The 23849-nt window shown below is 38.9% G+C and overlaps 1 pseudogene; it reads left to right on the forward strand.

Moving 5' to 3' along the window:
* The first annotated feature begins 527 nt into the window (after window positions 1–527).
* Window positions 528–22743, forward strand: LOC127683566 (alpha-amylase 1-like; annotated as a pseudogene).
* The last annotated feature ends 1106 nt before the right edge of the window (window positions 22744–23849 follow it).

A 23849-nucleotide genomic window follows, 5' to 3' on the forward strand; every position in this document is an offset into this window, starting at 1 on the left:
TGCCAACTCCCCGCCAGCCTCCCTCATGCTGGGTTTGAATGTGTAGCATGCTTACCCACCTTTGTCCAAGTGTGCAAGCCTGCCATCTAATATGGAGAGTGGAAGGCTTTAATGCCACATTCTCATCAATGAACAAGTCATCCGGACAAAAACTAAGCAGAGAAATACTGGAGCTAAGAGATATTATAAACCAAAGGACCTTACAGATATTTATAGAACATTTGAAATATTCTACATTTGAAATGCCTTCTACTCTGCAACTTATAGAAATTTCTCCAAAATTGACCCTATTGTTGGGCATAAAACAAGCTTCAGTAGATATAAGAGTTTTGAAATAACTCCCTATATCCTATCTGACAACCACATATTGAAACAACAGAACCAACAGAAATCTTACAAACTCATGAAAACTGAGTATGTCTCTACTGAGTGGAAACTGGGTCAAGACTAAAATAAAGAAAGAAATGGAGTACTTTTAAGAATTCAATGTAAATGAATACATAGCCTACCCAAGTTTATGGAACACAATGAAAGTGGTGGTAAGTTAGTGGTTCATATCACTAAGTTCCTACATGAATTCTCATACTAGCAACTTAAGAGCACGCCTGAAAGTTATGTAACAAAAACAAGTAATTACCCTGGAGTAGTAGATGATGAACTCAGACCTAACAATAGACCTTTGATTAAGTGTATTTGTTCCCGTTATGCTCTCATTTATTTTATTGATCGCATTTAGCTCAATGATAAACTAAAGTGATCTTTAAACTTATTTTTATAGGACTTTTACCTCTATATTATATATAAGTGATACAGAGGAAAAGTTGAAAGTAGAAAAGGATGTTATATACTGAGAAAGCAAAGTGATGAATTATATTGTAATAGGGGTGGTGATAAAGCAGCAGCTAGGAAAGGCAGTGGTTTACAACGGACACCAGAGTGTTGGTGCCCAGTCCATGATAGGTCACTGTGGAGCTCAGATCACAGTGCTGACAGAATTACATATTTGGAGAATTACATAAGGTTTGAAAGAGAGGACAGTGAAATGATACAAATTTATAAAATCTTAGTCTGGCCTTTTGTTTGAACTGAAGAGAAATAGATATCAAAATAGTGAGATTTCTATCTTTGCTTTGAATTTGACAAATACTAAACTCTAGATTTGGATGGTTGCGGATTTATACAAGTTGATATAGCAAGTTACTCTTAAAATATATGTTTTTCCCTCCCGTTTTGTACTTAATTAGATGTTTATTTTTATTTTTATGGTTTGATCTCTGTCATTTGGGGTTTCAGTGTTTCAGGGTCATCTTTTGGTTTGTTGACACATCATGCTTGCCTGCCCAGCAGCACAGCCTGTACTATTTGTTTTGGAAACACTACTGAGCCTTGGCTCCAAACTTATCTTTAATTTTAGAGATGTGGTAGGCAGGCTTGCTAAACTCTGTCTTTCTCTAGCCATTATATGCAACTTATGCTAAGCTTAACTTGGTTTTTTTTTTCTTGTGGGTGGTATTGGTGGGTAAATGACTACTGTTTTGAGAGAGACTGCAAGGTAAAACTCAGGTTAATTATGAATTATTTTAAGTAAAACAACCACAACTTGATTACCTTTATGTAAAATATCTTCCTAATGACTTAGAATTTAAAAAACTAAAAATAAAACATTATCTCTAATTCTAGAGATGTTAATATGTGATAATGTTAATACAGATGATAAAACTGCATGCAAATGTGTGTTATTAAAGAAATTCTAATATATTAATGCCATTACATTTTCCACTATAAAGGTACTTGACTTTGAGTCCTCTGGGCTACTCACTACAAATGGCAAGAATATGTAAGCTGTCATTAAATTAACATTTTAATGAAATGTTAATTCATTTGTATTTTATAATGCCTTAGTTTTCCATAAATTTCAGGCAGAATATAATAAGGAAATTAATTTTGTAAATAATAATTTTTTTATATGCAAAGAAGATTAGATAAATTTAGAATTAACTGCATTTTTCTTAACATTTTAATAGCATTTTTGAGTTATCTGACTTTGATATCCTTAAGAAGAGTTTCAACTAAATGCCTGAATTATGGGAGCTGGTACATAAAGAGGAACCCTGAATTTATATTAGAGTCTTCTCTCTGCAATAGTAACACTGAAGTATAGGATACCTATTTTACAACATTGCTAAGAAAACTGCTTTTGTTAATATTATTTATAATTTTGAGTTTTATTTCTTAATAATAGATAGGAGTTTTAGTTTTTCTTCTTTCAAATATTAATTTACATTATGCATACTTATTGAATATTATATGGAAATTCAATAGTACTACAACACTAATCATATTAGAGTTGTCAGCATTTCAATATAGAGGTTTTGATAATCTTGTAATTTTTATCCATAATATATAGGTAAATATAGTTCACAATAGCATATCAAATATCTTCTGAGTCACTACAGGAAAAGACATGCAAGCATACAAAAGAAGTTATCATGAGAACCACAGAACATATAATATGCACACACATACACATACAGACATGCACACTTACACACACATATTATAACAAACAAAAATTGGTTTTCATATGTATGCATTGTATGAGTGTTGTATTACTACAAAGTAGTCATAAATATTGAATATTGAAAGTTGAAGTTTGTATTTCATGAGAGGAACTGTTTTGTTAGCATGCTTTCAAAAGTTTTAATATATTAACCAAGTTATATATTCCTATTGTATAGTAATATAATATGTATTTAAATAATAATATATAACCACATATATGTATATACATATATCAAAGTTACATAAATGTAACAGGTTTAGTGACTAAAGTGCTTCCTTAACTCTGTTTGACATTATTATTATTTACAATTTCTTACTTACTTAGGTACAAGATATTATGATCTTCTCTTAGTTCTATTCACACACTTTTGATGTCTTCCCAATTTCTTCTTTTATTTCTTTTTATTTTTCTGTTCATGTTTTGTGCATATGATTATATTTGATATGTATTGATGCTACCACAAACCATGTATAATCCAGAAGGGAACTATTACTTAACTCCATTCTCCAGATCTTATGCTCTTAAAATACATGTTTAATTGCTTTGTTTGTTTGTAAATCTGTGCACTTGCACATGCAATACCATCAGAGGCTATAAGAGGAAGGTGTATCCTCAGGAACTGGAATTCCTGATGTTTGTGATTTTCTATATGGTTACTGGAAACTCAGATCCTTTAGAAGACCAGGAGATACTAGTAATTGCATAGCTCTCTTTGCAGGGTCAAGCTCTTAAGATTCTTTCAGATCCTTTCCCATGATGTTTGGTGCACTTTTTGGGTAATAAAGATGTCCTGTTTAGGGTTGAACACTCTGAGTTCCCTTATTCACAGCTCTTTGAAGAATTATTAGTCATTGCTTTGACTGTCTACACTACTAAAAGAGTTCTTGATTAAGCAGATAGTTATAACAATCTGTTGTTGTAAATGTGACTATTTAGAAAACAATTCAACTGCATGCTGATTTAATAAAACATTGGTAGTATATTCTACCATTAGACTCATGATCTTTCTGATCATAAATGATAGACCAGCAGAAGGTATGCATCCTGCCTGTATGTTAGTCCCAGGATCTAATCAGAAATCCTTGGAACTATTATATCATTAATACATCTTGGTTGGAAGATCAGTATTATAGCACAGGGTTCAAGACTGTATTAGATTATTGATGAATTTTCTCTCTTAATCACTTTTCTATTCTACTAAATATATTCAGTGTGGAAGAAGCTCCCAGCCCAGTACAATTTATGTGTTCTGTATCCAAAGAAATGCTAATGTGAGCAATAAGCTCTTGCCATTTTCTTTTGGTGGGTGACAAAGATCATTGGCAAGAGCAATAAACATATTGTCTTACAGGTTCCCAGGCCAAACACTCACAGTGCATTCACCTCCCCCTGGGCACTGGTATTTTTGCTTTTAAAATCTTTAATTTCTGGGGAAAGCTTTTGTCTGTACAGACTACCACCACCTTAATAAAACAACAGGTAATTTTTAAGAATAAATTCATGGATCTTACCTAGAAAAAATTAGTTACTTGGAAATATTAGTTTATCACAATTGGTCCATCTATGTTATTAACACAATTCTATCTGAGTATTCCATTATGTTAATGATGCATTCAGCCTCATTCTCCCCTTTTTTTCTTTTATTGAAAATAGATTCGGGAAGTCGGTGTGCTCCAGTGAATCCAGCGGGCCCCAGCAGGAGCCTTCAGGCGCCTGCTTTGGGATCTGAACAGCCTGGGCACTCAGTCTCCAAGAAGTGCAGGAGACCTGGTGTGCACCCAGAGGCAGTCTGGGAGCTCACAGCACAGCTCATCCCTGTGGCACAGAGCTTAGGCTTCAGTCCTGAGGCCTCTGGCAGTAGCCCTCAGACCTCTCCCCTTCCGGATCCAGATCAGCCTGAGCGACAACACCACATCTCCAGGTCCTGAAAGAGGCAAGTGGGGCTGCCGGGCGGCCAGCTGGGAGAAGTCGGTGTGCTCCAGTGAATCAAGCAGGCCCCAGCAGGAGCCTTCAGGTGTCTGCTTTGGGGTCTGAACAGCCTGGACAACAACACCCTGTCTCCAGGCAGTGCAGGAGGTAAGCTGTGCACCAGAGGCCACCTGGGAAGGGGCAGCTTGCACTGGTGAGTCCAGCATTGACAACACCAACTAACACCAGTGAGAACTAGATGGCAAAAGGCAGACACCGGAACGTCACTAACAGAAATCAAGGCAATATGGCAACATCTGAACCCAATTCTCCTTTACCAGCATGTCCTGGATACCCCATCACACCAGTAAAACAAGATTTGGATTTAAAATCACTGGTCATGATGCTGGTACAGGAACACATGAAGGACATACTTAAAGAAATTCAGGAGAAAATGGATCAAAAGTTAGAAGCCCTTGCAAGGGAAACACAAAAATCATTGAAAGAAATCCAGGAGAATACAAAAGCCAATAATGAGGAAACACAAAAAACACTTAAAGAAATATAGGAGAACTTTGGTCAACAGGCTGAGGTCATGAAAGAGGAAACACAAAAATCTCTTAAAGAATTACAGGAAAGTACAAACAAGCAAGTGAAGGAGCTAAGCAAAACAATCCAGGATCTAAAATCAGAAGTAGAAACAACTAAGAAAATTTAAAGGGAGACAACTTTGGAGATAGAAAGCCTTGGGAAGAAATCAGTGGACATAGATGCAAATATCAACAACAGAATACAAGAGATAGAAGAAAGAATCTCAGATGCTGAAGATACCATAGAAACCATGGACTCAACAGTTAAAGAAAATGCAAAAAGCAAAAAGCTTGTAACCCAAAATATCCAGGAAATCCAGGACACAATGAGAAGACCAAACCTAAGGATTATAGGCATAGATGAGAGTGAAGATTTGCAGCTTAAAGGGCCAGCAAATATCTTCAATAAAATTATGGAAGAAAACTTCCCTAACCTAAAGAGAGAGATGCATATGAATATACAAGAAGCCTACAGAACTCCAAACAGACTGGACCAGAACAGAAATACCTCCCATCACATAATAATCAAAACACCAAATGTACTAAACAAAGAAAGAATATTAAAGGCAGTAAGAGAAAAAGGCCAAGTAACATATAAAGGAAAACCTATCAGAATCACAGCAGACTTTTCACCTGAGACTATGAAGGCTAGAAGATCCTGGGCTGATCTCATGCAGACTCTAAGAGAACACAAATGCCAGCCAAAACTACTATATCCAGCAAAACTCTCAATCACCGTAGATGGAGAAACTAAGATATTCCATGACAAAACCAAGTTTACCCAATATCTATCCACAAACCCAGCCCTACAAAGGATAATAGGAGGAAAACACCAATACAAGGAGGGAAACTTCACCCTGGAAAAAGCAAGATAGTAACCTTTCATCAAACCCAAAAGAAGTTAACCAATCAAATTTAAAAAATAACATCAAAAATGAAAGGAAGTAACAATCACTATTCCTTAATATCTCTTAACATCAATGGACTCAATGCCACAATAAAAAGACATAGACTAACTGACTGGATATGTAAACAGGACCCTACATTTTGCTGCTTACAGGAAACACACCTAAGGGTCAAAGACAAACACTACCTTAGAGTAAAAGGTTGGAAGACAATTTTACAAGCAAATGGTCTCAGGAAACAAGCTGGAGTAGCCATTTTAATATCAGATAAAATTGACTTTCAACCCAAAGTCATCAAAAGAGACTCTGAGGGACACTTCTTGCTGGTCAAAGGAAAAATACAACAAGAAGAACTCTCAATCCTGAACATCTATGCTCCAAATGCAAGGGCACCCTCTTTCGTAAAAGAAACTTTATTAAAGCTCAAAGCACACATTGCATCTAACACAATAATTGTGGGTGACCTCAACACTGCACTTTCCTCAATGGACCGATCAGGAAAACAGAAACTAAACGGGGACATAATGAAGCTTTGGACCAATTAGATTTAACAGATATATATAGAACATTCTATCCTAAAGCAAAAGAATATACCTTTTTCTCAGCACCTCATGGTACCTTCTCCAAAATCGACCATATAATTGGTCACAAGACAGACCTCAACAAATATAAGAAGATCGAACTAATCCCATGCCTCCTATCAGATTACTATGGAGTAAAAGTGGTCTTCAATAGCAACAAAAACAACAGAAAACCCTCATACATGTGGAAATTGAACAATATTCTACTCAATGATACCTTGGTCAAGGAAGAAATAAAGAAAGAAATTAAAGACTTTTTAGAACGCAATGAAAATGAAGACACAATATACCCAAATCTATGGGACACAATGAAAGCAGTGCTAAGAGGAAAACTCATAGCCCTGAGTGCCTCCAAAAAGAAAATGGAGAGAGCATACATTACCAGCTTAATGACACACCTGAAAGCCCTGGAACGAAAAGAAGCTATTTCACCCGGGAGGCGTAGAAGGGAGGAAACCACCAAACTCAGGGCTGAAATCAATCAAGTAGAAACAAAGAGAACCATACAAAGAATCAACAAAACCAGGAGCTGGTTCTTTGAGAAAATCAACAAGATAGATAAACCCTTAGCCAGACTGACCAAAGGGCACAGAGAAAGTATCCAAATTAACAAACTTAGAACTGAAAAGGGAGATAAAACAACGGAAACTGAGGAAATCCAAAACATCATCAGATCCTACTACAAGAGCCTGTACTCAACACAACTGGAGAATCTGGAGGAAATGGACAATTTCCTTGACAGATACCAAATACCAAAATTAAATCAGGACCAAAGAGATCATCTAAACAGTCCCATAATGCCTAAAGAAATTGAAGGAGTCATAGAAAGTCTTCCAACTAAAAAAAGCACAGGACCAGATGGTTTCAGTGCAGAATTCTATCAGACCTTCAAAGAAGAGTTAACACCAATACTCTTCAAATTATTCCACAAAATAGAAACAGAAGGAACACTACACAATTCATTCTATGAAGCCACAATTACGCTGATACCAAAACCACACAAAGATCTAACAAAGAAAGAGAACTTCAGACCAATTTCCCTTATGAACATCGATGCAAAAATACTCAATAAAATTCTTGCCAACCGAATCCAAGAACACATCAAAAGGATCATCCACCATGATCAAGTAGGCTTTATCCCGGGAATGCAGGGTTGTTTCAATATACGGAAATCCATCAATGCAATCCACTACATAAACAAACTCAAAGAACAAAACCACATGGTCATTTCATTGGATGCTGAAAAAGCATTTGACAAAATTCAGCATCATTTCATGCTTAAAGTCTTGGAAAGAACAGGAATTCAAGGCCCATACCTAAACATAGTAAAAGCAATATACAGCAAACCGGTAGCCAGTGTCAAACTAAATGGAGAGAAACTTGAAGCAATCTCTCTAAAATCAGGGACTAGACAGGGCTGCCCCCTTTCTCCTTATCTTTTCAATATTGTACTTGAGGTACTAGCTCGGGCAATTCGACAACATAAAGAGGTCCAAGGGATACAAATTGGAAAGGAAGAAGTCAAACCATCATTATTTGCAGATGACATGATAGTCTACCTAAGTGACCCAAAAAACTCCACTAGAGAGCTCCTACAGCTGATAAACAACTTCAGCAAAGTGGCAGGTTATAAAATCAACTCAAGCAAATCAGTGGCCTTCCTATACTCAAAGGATAAGCAGGCTGAGAAAGAAATTAGGGAAGTGACCCCCTTCACAATAGCCACAAACAGTATAAAGTATCTTGGGGTAACTCTTACCAAACATGTGAAAGATCTGTATGACAAGAACTTCAAGACTCTGAAGAAGGAAATGGAAGAAGACCTCAAAAAATGGGAAAACCTCCCATGCTCATGGATCGGTAGAATCAATATAGTTAAAATGGCCATTTTGCCAAAAGTAATCTACAGATTCAATGCAATACCCATCAAAATCCCAACTCAATTCTTCACAGAGTTAGAAAGAGCAATTATCAAATTCATCTGGAATAACAAAAAACCCAGGATAGCTAAAACTATTCTCAGCAACAAAAGAAAGTCTGGGGGAATCAGTATCCCTGACCTCAAGCAATACTACAGAGCAATAGTGTTAAAAACTGCATGGTATTGGTACAGTTACAGGCAGGAGGATCAATGGAACAGGATTGAAGATCCAGAAATGAACCCACACACCTATGGCCACTTGATTCTTGACAAAGAGGCTGAAAACATCCAATGGAAAAAAGATAGCCTTTTCAACAAATGGTGCTGGTTCAACTGGAGGTCAGCATGCAGAAGAATGAGAATTGATCCATCCTTGTCTCCTTGTACTAAGCTCAAATCCAAATGGATCAAGAACCTCCACATAAAGTCAGACACTCTGAAGTTAATAGAAAAGAAACTGGGGAAGACCCTTGAGGACATCGGTACAGGGAGAAAGTTTCTGAACAGAACACCAATAGCGTATGCTCTAAGAGCAAGAATTGACAAATGGGATCTCATAAAATTACAAAGTTTCTGTAAGGCAAAGGACACCATCAAGAGGACAAATCGGCAACCAACAAATTGGGAAAAGATCTTCACCATTCCTACATCAGATAGAGGGCTAATATCCAATATATATAAAGAACTCAAGAAGTTAGACTCCAGAAAACCAAACAACCCTGTTAAAAAATGGGGTACAGAGTTAAACAAAGAATTCTCACCTGAAGAACTTCAGATGGTGGAGAAGCATCTTAAAAAATGCTTAACTTCATTAGTCATTAGGGAAATGCAAATCAAAACAACCCTGAGATTTCACCTTACACCAGTCAGAATGGCTAAGATTAAAAATTCAGGAGACAGCAGGTGTTGGAGAGGGTGTGGAGAAAGAGGAACACTCCTCCACTGCTGGTGGGGTTGCAATTTGGTATAACCACTCTGGAAATCAGTCTGGCAGTTCCTCCGAAAACTGGGCACCTCACTTCCAGAAGATCCTGCTATACCACTCCTGGGCATATACCCAGAGGATTCCCCACCATGTAATAAGGATACATGCTCTACTATGTTCATAGCAGCCCTATTTATAATTGCTAGAAGCTGGAAAGAACCCAGGTATCCCTCAACAGAAGAGTGGTTGCAAAAAATGTGGTATATCTACACAATGGAGTACTATTCAGCCATTAGAAACAATGAATTCATGAAATTCTTAGGCAAATTGATGGAGCTAGAGAACATCATACTAAGTGAGGTAACCCAGACTCAAAAGGTGAATCATGGTATGCACTCACTAATAAGTGGATATTAACCTAGAAACCTGGAATATCCAAAACATAATCTACACATCAAATGAGGTACAAGAAGAAAGGAAGAGTGGCCCCATGTTCTGGAAATACTCAATGAAGCAGTATTCAGCAAAACCAGAATGGGGAAGTGGGAAGGGGTGGGTGGGAGGACAGGGGGAGAGAAGTGGGCTTACGGCACTTTCTGGGAGTGGGGGGGCTAGGAAAGGGGAAATCATTTGAAATGTAAATAAAAAAATATATCGAATAAAAAAATGAAGACATTTAAAAAAAAAGAAAATAGATTCTTCTCTTATATAGTATATCCTGATTATCGTTTCCCATTCCCCTACTCCTCTCAGTTACTTTCCACCTTTTCTCCCCTCATGAATCACAATATTTTTGTTTCTCATTGGAAAAGAGTAGACTTCTAAGACATAACACCCAACCATGAAAAAAAGCATAATAAGATGAAGCCCGAATCACTTTGTTGAAGTTGGAAATGTCGAGAAGAGGTAGAGTCCCAAGAGTAGGACCAAGTGTCCGAGAGCCACTGATTCTCACACTCAGGAATCTCCTAAAAAACGAAGCAAATAGCTGTAATATGTATGCCCAAGCCCTGGAACAGACCCAATAGAGGCTCTTTGCAGTTTCTGTCTCTGTACGAACATACACATTATGATTAGTTTATTCAGAGGACCTTATCCATCGAGCATCTTCAGTCTGTCCCCTTCCTCTTGCAAACTTTCTGACTCCTGATTGTGGGATTCCCTGAGCTCTGAGGGGAGAGATTTGATGGATAGCTTCCATTTAGACCTTCCTGCTATACAATTTCTGATGTTAGTATCCATTATTCTGACTTCTTTATGTATTTTGGCTATTCGTCCTCTATCAGATATGGAATTGGGTAAAAAAAAAAATCCCATTCTGTAGGCAGCTACTTTGTCCAATTTTCATAAGCTTTTCAATTTCATAAGGTCTCATATATTAAATATTGATATAAATATCTGTGCTAATAGTTTTCAGTGAATAAAGGCATCTCTTGTGCAAATGAGTTTAAGTCTATTCCTCACCTGAATTCTTTGCTCTTCAGGGAGTGGAATTTTATGCAAGATGATGAATATGGATCTATTTCCATTCTTCTAATGGAGACATCCAGTTTAATGAACACTAGTTTTTAAGAATGGTATGATTTTTTCATTGTATATTTTTGGCTTCTTTATTAGAAATCGTTTTTCACATGTGTGTTCATTTATGTTTCAGTCTTTGAGTACTCTGATCCACCTGTCTGTTTTCATGTCAATGTCATGTGGTTCTTATTACTACAGCTCTGTAATACAACCTGAAATTGGAGTGGTGGGATATCTAGAAGTTCTTTTATTGTTCAGGATTGTTTTGGCTATTATATGAAGTTGTGAATTCTCTGTTCAATGGCTTTTAAGCATTGTGTTGTAATTTTGATAGAAATTGCACCGAATCTGTAGATTGTTTTTTGGTGGTTATTGGTTTTTCTTGAAGTATTTCATACAAGTCTTTCACTTGCTTGGCTAGAGTTATGTCAATATATTTTATATTTTTTTAAGACTTCTGTGAAAAGTGTCCCTGTTCTGATTGCTTCCTCAGTCCATTTCTCAGTTATATATCTACTACTATTTTTTGTGTTGATCTTGCATCTGGACAACTTTGCTGAGATTTTTTTAAAAATCAGCTATAGAAGTTCCTTAGTAGAATTTTTTGGTTCACTTATATATAACAAGCTATCAGTTACAAATAATGATACTTTGACTTCTCCCACTCCAATTTTTTTTTCAATTTTTTTTATTCGATATAATTTTTATTTACATTTCAAATGATTTCCCCTTTTCTAGCCCCCCACTCCCCGAAAGTCCCATAAGCCCCCTTTTCTCCCCCTGTCCTCCCACCCACCCCTTCCCACTTGCCCGTTCTGGTTTTGCCCTATACTTCTTCACTGAGTCTTTCTAGAACAAGGGGCCACTCCTCCTTTCTTCTTGTACCTCATTTGATGTATGGATTATGTTTGGGGTATTCCAGTTTTCTAGGTTATATATTAGACTCCTTATGACATATAGTACTAGGAGTTAGAAACGCGAGTCAATCTTCAAAAACCTTCTAGTCTCTTGATGGCTCAAGAAAGGTGCTAAATATTAAGATTTGTGTTTTACTCCTGTACCACATAAGAGAAGAAAAAAGGAAAAAGGAAGGAAGCAAAGGGTTTCCTGAACTAACTAATAATATTATCTATTTTATTTCTGCCTCATGCAGACACTATAGTGGAAAATGTTCGAAGGGTATATCCACAGTAGGATGTGAATGTTCTCAGTTTTTCCCTGAAAAGGCTTTATGAAGCTTTTTGTGTTGGTTATTATATTTATTTACATTTAAAATGTTATTCCCCTTCCTGGTTTTCCCTTCACAAACTCCCTATTACATTCTCCCCTCTGACACACACACACACACACACACACACACACACACACACACACACACACACAGAGAGAGAGAGAGAGAGAGAGAGAGAGAGAGAGAGAGAGAGAGAGTTCTATGAGGGAACTCTTGCCACCCACCCCTCCACTCCTGCCTCACTGCCCTCGCATTCCCTTACCCTGGAACATAGAGCCTCCACAGGACCAAGGGCCTCTCTTCTCATTGATGCCTGACAAGGCCATCCTCTGCTACATATGTAGCTGGAGCCATGGGTCTCTCAATATGTATTCTTTGGTTGGTTGGTGGATTATTCCCTGGGAGCTCTGGAGGGACTGGTTAGTTGATATTGTTGTTCTTCTTATGGGGAGACGAATCCCTTCAGCTCCTTCAGTCCTTCCACTTAGTCCTCCATTGTGGTTCCTGTGCTGTTTGATTGTTGGCTGTGAGCATCCACATCTGTATTGGTCAGGCCCTAGCAGAGCCTCTCAGGGGACAGCTAGAACAGGCTCTTGCCAGCAAGTGCTTCTTGGTATCAGCAATAGTGTCTGGGTTTGGTGTTTGTAGATGGGATAGTTCCCTAGGTGGGGCAGTGTCTGGATCACTTTTCCTTCAGTCTCTTCTTCACTCTTTGTCCCTGCATTTCCTTTAGACAGGAACAATTTTGGATTAATATTTTTGAGATGTGTGGGTAGCCCCACCCCTCAACGGGGACCATCCCTAACCAATGGATATGTTCACTAGAGATTCTCCTGACCAATTGGTGAATACTTGTTTAGTTGAAGGAAATCTCGGGTAACAGGTAAAATTTAAATATTGAACATAGTTCTGTTCTGTTCTGTTTGTCTTAACAGGTCAGAAATTGCCATCTGTCTGGCCTTCTGGATCTTGCACTTGATACAGTTTATGTTCGTACCATGGTGGCTGACTACCTGAACCGTCTCATTGACATTGGTGTAGCAGGGTTCAGACTTGATGCTTCTAAGCACATATGGCCTGAAGACATAAAGGCAATTTTGGACAAGCAGAATAATCTAAATACACAATGGTTTGAAGAAGGAAGCAGACCTTTCATTTTTCAATTGGTTCAATACATATATGTAAATATAAAGTGGCATTGTTTTGTTAAACAAAAGATAGATGGAAGTTTGTATTAAACATAATTTAATAGGTTAATGTCTGAATGCTTTATAAAATGTGCAACTTCTTTAACTCCCTTTTATGTAGATATAATAGACTCATTTTTTTTTAGCAGAATAAAGGTCTAAGGGAATGTAAAGAATTTATTTAGCTTGTGACATTATTGTACCACTTACAATACTCAGGGACTATTATGCAAAATCTTAGTTGCTGACTCAAGTCAGTATTTCTAGGCTTAAATCTTGTATTAAGTATTATTAGATGCCTAAATTTTTGATACATTGATTAATATTTCTGTGGGCATTTTTCATGTGAAGAAGGTTAATAATGTTTGTAATAATTTTCTTTGGAGAATCTAATGAATTTGTAAGTGCTGAAATTGTTTATCTGACAGTAAGTGAAGGAGTAAGCAGGATGATTCAGTGAAGGAGTCAGTGAACACGGACATGGTATAGAATAGAGTTTATTCAGAATAGGGGATGGGAGTTAGTGGGAGTGGGAGAGAGAGAGAGAGAGAGAGAGAGAGAGAGAGAGAGAGAGAGAGAGAGAGTGGAGGCCGGCCATGACCATGTGGAGGGGGGGGGAAGAGCCCCAGGGGCAGAGAGGTGAGAGTATGTGGGAGAGTAGTGAGCAAAGAGGGAGAGGAGGAGCAAGTAGCCCCTCTTATAGTGGGCCAGATCTCTGGGGCGGGGCATACCTGGCTATTGCCAGGTAGGTGTGGGGTGGAGCTTACACAAAACCCCAACAGTCCCCAATGTTTGGTTTATTAATAAAAGAAAAAGAAAAAAGAAAAAAGAAAAGAAGTGACGGCGCATACGGCGAAGCAGGAATAGGGTCGTTGTTGTGATCTGGCTGCTTCATGCTGACATTGGGGCGGCGTGTCTCTGGGGAACCTAGAGAAAGGGGTATGGGGGGTGATTGTCCAGTCTCAGGAGGACTGGCTGCTTCCTTGCTGTCCAGGATTTGTAGAGCCATTTGAAGATAGGTCAGGAGAACAGGTCCAGTAGAAGCTGTCTGCGTCTGGAGAAGCTGAGAGGAGATTGGAACATCTGAAGGTTGCTTCTCTGGAGCTGTCCTGGATATGGCAAGGGCTTGGACTTAACAAGATGTTGGAACACATTAGTATAGTTAGGGAATAAGACTAAGTACATTTGGGAGAAAGGAAAATTTTCTTAAGATGTACAATTGAAACCCAGAGGAATCCCACCCTTTGGAAAGGTAGTAAAGTGGGAACTTGGGCAGATGTACTTATCTGGATGGAGCCTACTTGGTCCATGAGCAGTAGATTTGGGTAGGTTTCCTGTAGCTAACAAGTTTATTAAAGAGATAACATGAGTTAACCACATGAACAGTCTTTAAGATGAGCCTTTGTGGATCAGAAGGAATAGAATTGAAGGTTGGGAAAGTGACAGAGCAAGAAGAGGAAATATGAAGCATTTAATGGAAACAGAGTTTAGGTAAGGAGATAACTGTCTAGCTGTCAATGTAGTCAGAAGTCTGAGGAATAAACAATAACTTAGCAGTTATATTATTAAAGAATGACAGATTCTAGTAGCCAGCAGTTCTTTGTGGTCTCTGGTCTCTATGGCAGCTTTGGCTGTCAGTCTGGTTTTTAAGCACAGAAGATGCACGGCTTTTCTCTGTAGAATGGATACCCATGACATGAGAAATGGCTTACCTTTGTTTAGCTAAGTCATTTGACTCAAGGTATCTAGTTTTGTCCACTGTACTTTTAGGCAGCATCCTGTGGCGGTGTCCATCTTTCTTCTGAGACATCCTGTGGCAGTGTCCATCTTTCTTCTGAGACCTCTTGGGAGAAGCTGTCAGGCCTTTGGGAATTCTGTCTGTCTTAAATCTAATAACAAACTTCTGACAAGATTGAGCGCAAGATAGGAGAGCAATAGTTAAAGAGAGACTAGGAATGGAAATCTTAAGTAGCTTTGACAGGTTGTATAGGTAGAGGAAAGTATATTGCCATGGTTAGTAAAGATGCTAGGATCACAGAAAGAAAGCTGGCAGCAATGGATAAAATTGTGATGTCTAGGCAGATTTAGGCTTGTTAACATCAACTTGAGCACACAGCCTATAGGAGCAAATGAGCTAAGGGTGTGGGAACACAGATGGGGAGCAGGCAGGGCAAAGAGAAGGCTTAGACCAGAGATAGATAAAAGCTTGAATGTATAGGATTCGGTCCCATTTACCGGATTGCTTATAGTATGTATTAAGATCCCTTAAAACCATTAGATCTAGGGTGCCATTAGATGGCCATTTTGAATTATTATCTAGTTTATATTGAGTCCAGACCTTATTGTAGAGGTTTATTAGTTTAGAGACTTGAGATTTTCCAGGAGGCATCACAGTAGGGTGCCTGGAGGTATCGGCGAAGACGCTATTGCTCCTGGGAGCTGGGGCAAAAAGCCAGAAAAAGTAACCTGCCTGGGGCCCAGGATTTTCAGAGAACGGCTGGAAGCCAATGAGGGGAGACTCAGGATTACTTCTGGAGTGGAAGACAACTGGGGTTATGAGCGTCGTAAAACGAGTGTTAGCCAAGCGGCACCAAGCAAGGACTGGCCACATCCCTTCTGAACTTAAGAAACCGTCCAGCCAACCGAAAGACCTTACCTTCTTAGGCAGATGGTGTTTGCTAAGGAAGTGCAATCCGATATCCGGGAACGTGGAAGTCAGTGTGGACTGCTTGGCTGTGGGACCCGGTCCCCCAACCTTGCTTCACCTGCCTGTGCGTGGCTGCAAGAGCAGTCATGGACTGCTGTGGGAGACCACGCAGTGTAGAAGAGGGAAGACAGGGTGGTAGGAAGAAGCTGTAGAGTTGTGAAAGAATCGGGTAATAGAATTGATGGGGACGTGGGCTGTGGCTAGACTTTTGTAGGTAAAGGCCCTAGAAATCTGCACTGTAGCCAGCAGAGTGGGACAGTATGGTGGTGGGGGGTGGAGCGCAGCCACTGGAAAGGGTGTAGGCTTGCTGCGGCGAGGAGGCAGCATCGCTCGGCAGGGATGGAGTGTAGCCGATTCTGAGAGCCTGGAGACTGCGCCATGTGTAACAGTTGCGTTACCAGAACCTGGTTTGGCTCTGATGGTAGACCGTCAGCGAGAAAACTGTAGCAGGGAAAGTTAGTTCGGGCTTGCTGCTGCGGTCTCTGAGAGCCAAGGAGGCACCAGTGATCATGCATGCGCAGGGCGGAACTTCCTGTCAGCAGCGGAAGTAGAAAGTTAGATAGCACAGTGGCTGGAAATAGCTTGTTTTGTATCCTAGCAACGATGCGGGAGGGGCGGAGCTGTTGTAGAAGCTGCGGTGGTGGCTTAGGCAGCAGTTCTGGAGCGGGAGGGGGCTCTGGCATGGGCTGCATGGGCCGCGGGCTGCGGGGCTCGCGGTGGGGGTGGTGGTGTGGGGCCGGCGGGGGACCGCCCCAGGCCAGCGAACGGCCGCCGCCGGGCGCACTTCCACCGCGGCGGTGCGCCACGACTCCGGGACGGCTGCCGCCGCCGGGCGCACTTGCCGGGCGCACTTCTACCGCTGCAGTGCGCTGCGACCGGCTCCGGGACGGCTGGGAAGGCCCGGCGGGGAAGGTGGTGGTGGGGTAGCGACAGCGGCGGCGGCCCCGGGAGCAACCACTACTGTGGCCAGCGCGCCATGAGTCCCGAGGGCCGCCAAGCCAGCGTGCGGGAAAACAAGGAACCAGTAATAAGATGCAGGAGTGAATTAATTAGCAGAGCGTGGTGGCACTCGCTGCGCAGGGCATTGAGGCCCCACACTGCTGAGTTCCAGCGGGAAAGAGGGAGGGAACAGAACACCAGCATCTTGCGGGCAAATGCGGGAAGTGCCAGACTTACCCATTGATGGAAGAGGCTTAATATCCCAGGTGTTTCTCGTATCCGGGCCAACAGCACCAATGAAGGAGTAAGCAGGATGATTCAGTGAAGGAGTCAGTGAACACGGACATGGTATAGAATAGAGTTTATTCAGAATAGGGGATGGGAGTTAGTGGGAGAGAGAGAGAGAGAGAGAGAGAGAGAGAGAGTGGAGGCCGGCCATGACCACGTGGAGGGGGCGGGAAGAGCCCCAGGGGCAGAGAGGTGAGAGTATGTGGGAGAGTAGTGAGCAAAGAGGGAGAGGAGGAGCAAGTAGCCCCTCTTATAGTGGGCCAGATCTCTGGGGCGGGGCATACCTGGCTATTGCCAGGTAGGTGTGGGGTGGAGCTTACACAAAACCCCAACAGTAAGTACTTTGATAGTATGAATATCTCAATTTTCAATGATATGTTAAGTGAAATATGTCAGCCATTTTTACTGGACAAGAAATGATATTGTCATTAAATTTCTTTCAGTACTTATGTATATACTTAGAAAAGAGTGAAGAAAACCACTTTGAACCTGAACAATATATACAAAATTTATAGCATATTATTTTACATTAAATATTTTAATATTTTATTCAATGACAGTTTTCCCCTATTTCTTTACTAGGTTGTTGATCTGGGTGGTGAGGCAGTGTCAAGTAGTGAGCATTTTGGAAATGGCCGTGTGACAGAATTCAAATATGGATCAAAACTGAGCAATGTTATGCGCAAGTTGGATGGAGAAAAGATGGCCTACTTAAAGTAAATACATCACACTTTGTCATTTTGTCTGTCACAGATCTGTTGTCATATTATCCCAATACATAATCATCTTATACATTCTAATTTATTAAATATTTATTAAGATATTAGCTATTAAAAATGTTGACTGCTCTGTCAACAATAAGAAAACATCTGGAATTAATAAATTTCATTTTAAATATCAGTAACAAGGAGGTTTTCTAATAACACAAAACATCACCTACAGATTTTTTTTGTCTTTGATATGAGTCTATGAGATTTTCATAATTACAATCTGCTAAGGTCAAGATATTACTTGAAAAGTTCTACTACTCATAACTAAAGCTGCAATGTGGTTCTACTGTTGCACATATATGCACTGTAATAAATTAACTTGAAATGTTTGCTCATAACACAGAGTGAAATATCCAACCTTTTTGTTTGTTTTTCATTGTATATACTGTGATATGGATATTTATGCTTTCTGAGTCAATCTACATTGCAATCTTACATGAGCAATGTGGATGAAATGTAAATAAATCTTATATATAAAATTACCTAGAAGAACATTTTTCTGTGGAATAATCATCTGCTTAGAGAATCATTAGTTAGATTAAAATAGACTATAGAATGAGGTACAGATTTAGGATACTCTAAATGTTTTTTTTTTCAAGGAATAATGTATGCATATTTTTTTAAAAACTAGGAACTGGGGAGAAGGTTGGGGATTCATGCCTTCTGACAGAGCCCTCGTGTTTGTGGATAACCATGACAATCAGCGAGGACATGGTGCTGGGGGATCATCCATCCTGACAGTCTGGGATGCTAGGTAGGAGAGCATTCTTTCTTGCTGTGTAACCTTTAATGACAGTAATGTACTATATACTTCTGCTTTAATATTATATTGAACATTTCAGAATGTATAAAATGGCTGTTGGATTTATGTTAGTTCATCCCTATGGTTTCACCCGGGTAATGTCAAGTTACTACTGGCCAAGATATTTCCAGGATGGAAGTGTAAGTTTAAATATACTTTTGAAGAAAGAGAAAACAATCCTGTTTTTTTTTTTCCATTTTATATATGCGAACCACATTTTCTTCTTTTTTCTTTTTTTAATTGAATATTTTCTTTATTTACAATTCAAATGTTATACCCTTACCTTGTTTCCCCCCTGTATCCCCCTATCCCATCCCCCATCCCTCTGCTTCTATGAGGGTGGTACCCTACCTACCCATACACCCACTCAGCCTCCCAGGCCTCAACTTCCCCTACATTGGGGCATTGAGCCTTCAGAGGAAATCCTCCTCTCCCATTGATGACATCCTCTGCTATATATGTAGCTGGAGCCATGGGTCCCTCCATGTGTGCTCTTGATTGGTAGTTTCCACTCTGGGCACTCTGGGATGTCTGTTTGGTTGACATTGTTGTTCTTCCTATGGGCTTGAAAATCCCTTCAGTTCCTTCAGTCCTTTCTCTAACTTTCTATTTGTGACCCTGTGCTCAGTCCAAAGGTTGACTGTAAGCATCCACCTTTATATTTGTCAGACTCTGGCAGAGCCTCTCAGAAGACAGCTATAGCAGGCTGTCATAAAAAGACATGCCATAAAAATTATTTAAAACAGTTTTACCATTGTAAGTATATTATAGAACTATGTACTGCTTTATCACTTTGAAACAATAACTTAAAAGTTAGAAAACAAGAACAGAAAGAAAAACGTAGGAGTCTAGTAGTTCTTTCCTTGCCCATTTGATGTGGGGATCATGTATACTAACATCTGAAAGAGGATATCAGCTTTTGTTTATTTAACCAAGACAAATATTTGTTAAATACTTTTGGATTTTTTTATGGAATATAAAGAAACTTTTCAGTTTAACTGAGGTTACTTAAAAAAAATACACGAAACAAATTATGTTAAATTAAGCACGTATGTTTGATGACTTATTCAAGAATAGTAAACGATACAAAATATTTTGCAATACCTTAATCTGAACAACTTCAAAAGGCAGCTAAGGTTATGGGGTGATGATTTAGAAAGTAAAACTCTTATAGGAGAAATGGGAGTTCAAGTCCCTGGGACCTTGCAATGCTGAGCTGACTTGTTGGCTTGTAGTACAAGTGCCCAGCAGGTGGAGACAGCAGATTACTCAAGTATCAAATGTAGCAGAGGATGGCCTTGTTGGGCATCAAAGGGAGGAGAGGCCCTTAGTTCTGTGAAGGATTGATGCCCCTCTGTAGGGGAATTTGAGGACAGGGAGTCAGGAATGGGTAGGTGGGTGGTGGCACACCCTCATAGAAGCAGGAGGAGGAGGGAAGGGATAGAGTGTTTCGGGGGTGGGGGCGTAATTGGGAAAGGGGATAGCATCTCCAAGGTAGGACAGCCGGTGAGGGGCAGGGCCTTCTTTTTGTAGCCTGCGGAGATCTACATGGTTTCAGGTCCCAGTTCATACCAGGCGTGCCCTAATGGCCTTCAGTGGTAATATGAGCCATGGGCAACGGACCCTGCTGCTACATGGCTATGGACCCAGACAGCAGTATGGGCCGATATGTCACCTTAGCCTCAGGTGACAGGACAAGCTACTCACATAAAGCTATTCTTCTCTACCCTCATGTCTCCAATTCTGTCTCTTCATAGAGCTCAAACCAGGCCATTTCTCTTACATCTCTCAACCGCATACTTGCACATCATGGTAGCTCCCACTGTGGGTGGGCCATGACACATGCAGACCTCTGCCTGTTTCTGCCTGTCAGCACTGCTGAGCCTGATCTTTAATTCTGGTCTTTCTGATGCTAAAGCTCTTGTCATTTTAGTGATATTAAAGAAGAGAGCTATTAAGAAACTGCTGCATGGATGACAATGAGTAAATAAAATGTATAATTCTGTAAAATATGACCTAAGATAACTATGGTATATACACTGAAATAGTAAATACTCAGTAGTGGTCTGTATAAATACTGAAGGAGTTAAATATTAAGTAGATACTATAGAAACTCAAGTAACAGAGCACTTTGAGTTTAGTGCAGTGGAAATGCAACATGCATGCTAAAAAACCTGAGGCTTTTCCCTTTATTTAAGGATATCAATAATCGGTTTGGACCATCAAATGACAATGGAGCAACCAAAGAAGTGAACATTAACTCAACACTTGTGGCAATGGCTGGATCTGTGAACATAGATGGTGTCAAACCAAGTGGGATGTGCCATTCAGATTTTGTCTAGTAAGGAAGTTGTTGAACCTTTTATTTTAAACTGTTGAATTAAAGGGTACCAGCATTTCTCATGATCCTGTGCTTGTAGGAACATGGTTGCCTTCAGGAATGTCATCAGTACTCAGCCTTTTGTAAACTGATGGGATAATGGCAGCAACCAAGTAGCTTTTGGCAGTGGAAACAAAGGATTCATTGTCTTTAACAATGATGACTGCTAAGTAGATATCACTTGAAGTAAGATTACATTCTATTATACTCTTAGAACCCTCTATTTACTTTCTGTTCACCTATAGCTTAAAATCATTTTATTAATGGATTGAAGAAATATATAGTAATCTAAAAACCATACAAAAAAGCTCACTCTTAATGTGTTTTTCAATTTTGTAGATTTTGTTTTAGGTAGAGTTTTTGATATTGCTGTTGTTCTTGATGCATTTTTACACGGTCATGTGTATATATTTTCAATATACTCATGTGACACCTGTATAAAAGACATAAACATTCAATTTAAAATCTTAGAATTCAGTGAAAGGGTGACTAGTATTAGTTTCAAATTATCACACTCTAACTCTGTATCTCAACTAATTATTTTTCTGTTTCTTTGGTATACAATTTTAAAATGTCTGCTTCTGTGTAATAATTCTCCTTTTCTTTGTGATTAATCTTTTCAACACATTTGTATACTTGGCCATGGCTGATGGGTTTTCTCAGGAGACAGATGTGGATTGGTTCTACAGTCTCCAATTACTGCCTTTCCATTTGAAATACATGCTTCTTTTTCTTCTCGGTTAACAATTTCCTCCTACATACAACTACACTTTGTGAATATCTTGGTGAGTTATCTTTTGCTCAAATTATCTTTTACATGTTTAGATGATTGTATTAGTTTCTTTTTTGATGCTGTGATCAAACATTATGACCAAGGCAATTTATAGAGGAAAGAATTTATTTGTGCTTACAGTTACAGAGGTTTGACTCCATGAAGGAAAGGTATGAGGGCAGAAAATGGAAGGTGATGGCTCACATTTTGAACCAGAAGCACAATACAGAAAGATCTGATTAGAAAAAATATTATTCTCAAAGCTGCCTTCAGTGATGAAATTCCTCCAATAGTCCACATCACCCACTTCCCCAAACGGTGCCACCACTTAGAAAACAAGTTTTAAAATTACCATGTACTCTTCATCTATCTATCTATCTATCTATCTATCTATCTATCTATCTATCTATCTATAATATAACATGGTAGATATAAAATATATATATATAATCATTTATTAGGTCTTTGTCCATTAAATCATAATTCCTATTTATACAGCACAATTTTAGACAAGTACTTACTTTGGAGATAGTTTGCTTTTTTACATTTGCCTTTGTTGAATTTGATTTCAGAATTAACTTTTTACTTTTCAGGGACTTGTCAACAATTTTACAGACTGGTATTCCTGCTGGCACATACTGTGATATCATTTCTGGAGATAAAGTCAATGGCAGTTGCAGTGGAACAAAAGTCTATGTTGACAGTGATGGCAATGCTCAATTTTTTTATTAGTAGCTCTGCCGAAGACCTATTTATTGCAATCCATGCAGAGTCAAAATATAAAATTTAAAATAAACTCAAGTCCAGAGCATCAATCATTTGTATATCTGTCTTTTATGTAATTAATTTTCATGTTTTAATAACATTTACTAAAATCTATAGGCAATAAACCTGAAAAGGGTTAAAAATAAGCTCATTAAAATCATACATAATTATGAGAAAAATTACATTCAAGATTTTGATATAATTTACAAGATTATCTTTAAATTATTTGTCAAATGAAATTCTCAGATTTATTAAACCATCCTGACAAATATATTGTTTTATCATTTATACCCTTTCTTTCATGGTATCCTAATTTCTCATTAGTTTGATCATATTTACTCCCTTATCTTCTATTATGTCCTTATATTTTCAATATATCACCTCTTCACCCCAACAAACCCCTCCATCACACATTTTCATGTAATTTTTGCTTTGATTTTTGTGATGATAGTTTCTAGTTTCCTGCTTACTAGTTCTATAAATCCTCAATGAAATATTGACTATTTTTGATTTTCTTTTCACATTGACCTTTTGTGCTGTTGAAAATGAAGCTACAAAATATCTAATCCATCCATTAATCTACCCATCCATCCATCCATCGATCTGTCCATCTGTCTGTCTGTCTATCCATCTGTCTGTCTTTCTGTCTTTTGGGACCCACTGTTGCTCTTAAGTAGGGATGCCTACATGACCATGACTGGAAAGCTACTACTTGAACAAAGGCAGCTTACCAGTGGAAAAAACGCTAAGGAATATAATTTCCCCCACTCTAGCACCCATAAATTACTCAAAATTCCATAAGAAGGGATTGAGCCTTCTGGAATCTTCCCCAATAGCTGGTGGAACCTTAATGTGCCAAATTTCAAGTAGAACTTGAGCACTTGACCATGGTTATGTGAGTTCATCGATGCAACACTATTTCATGTACCAAACATAGCATCTAACAACATTCTTTTCCATTCTCTGATTTTACATTCTTTCCACCAACTTTTCCATGATACTACCTGATGTCTGAATGAGATTTATAGTTGTCTTCTTTTCAGATGAAGACTCAATAGTCACTTCAATTTTAACACTTTGACAAGTCATGAATC

Source organism: Apodemus sylvaticus, chromosome 4, assembly GCF_947179515.1.
Source record: "Apodemus sylvaticus chromosome 4, mApoSyl1.1, whole genome shotgun sequence".
Lineage (NCBI taxonomy): Eukaryota > Metazoa > Chordata > Mammalia > Rodentia > Muridae > Apodemus > Apodemus sylvaticus.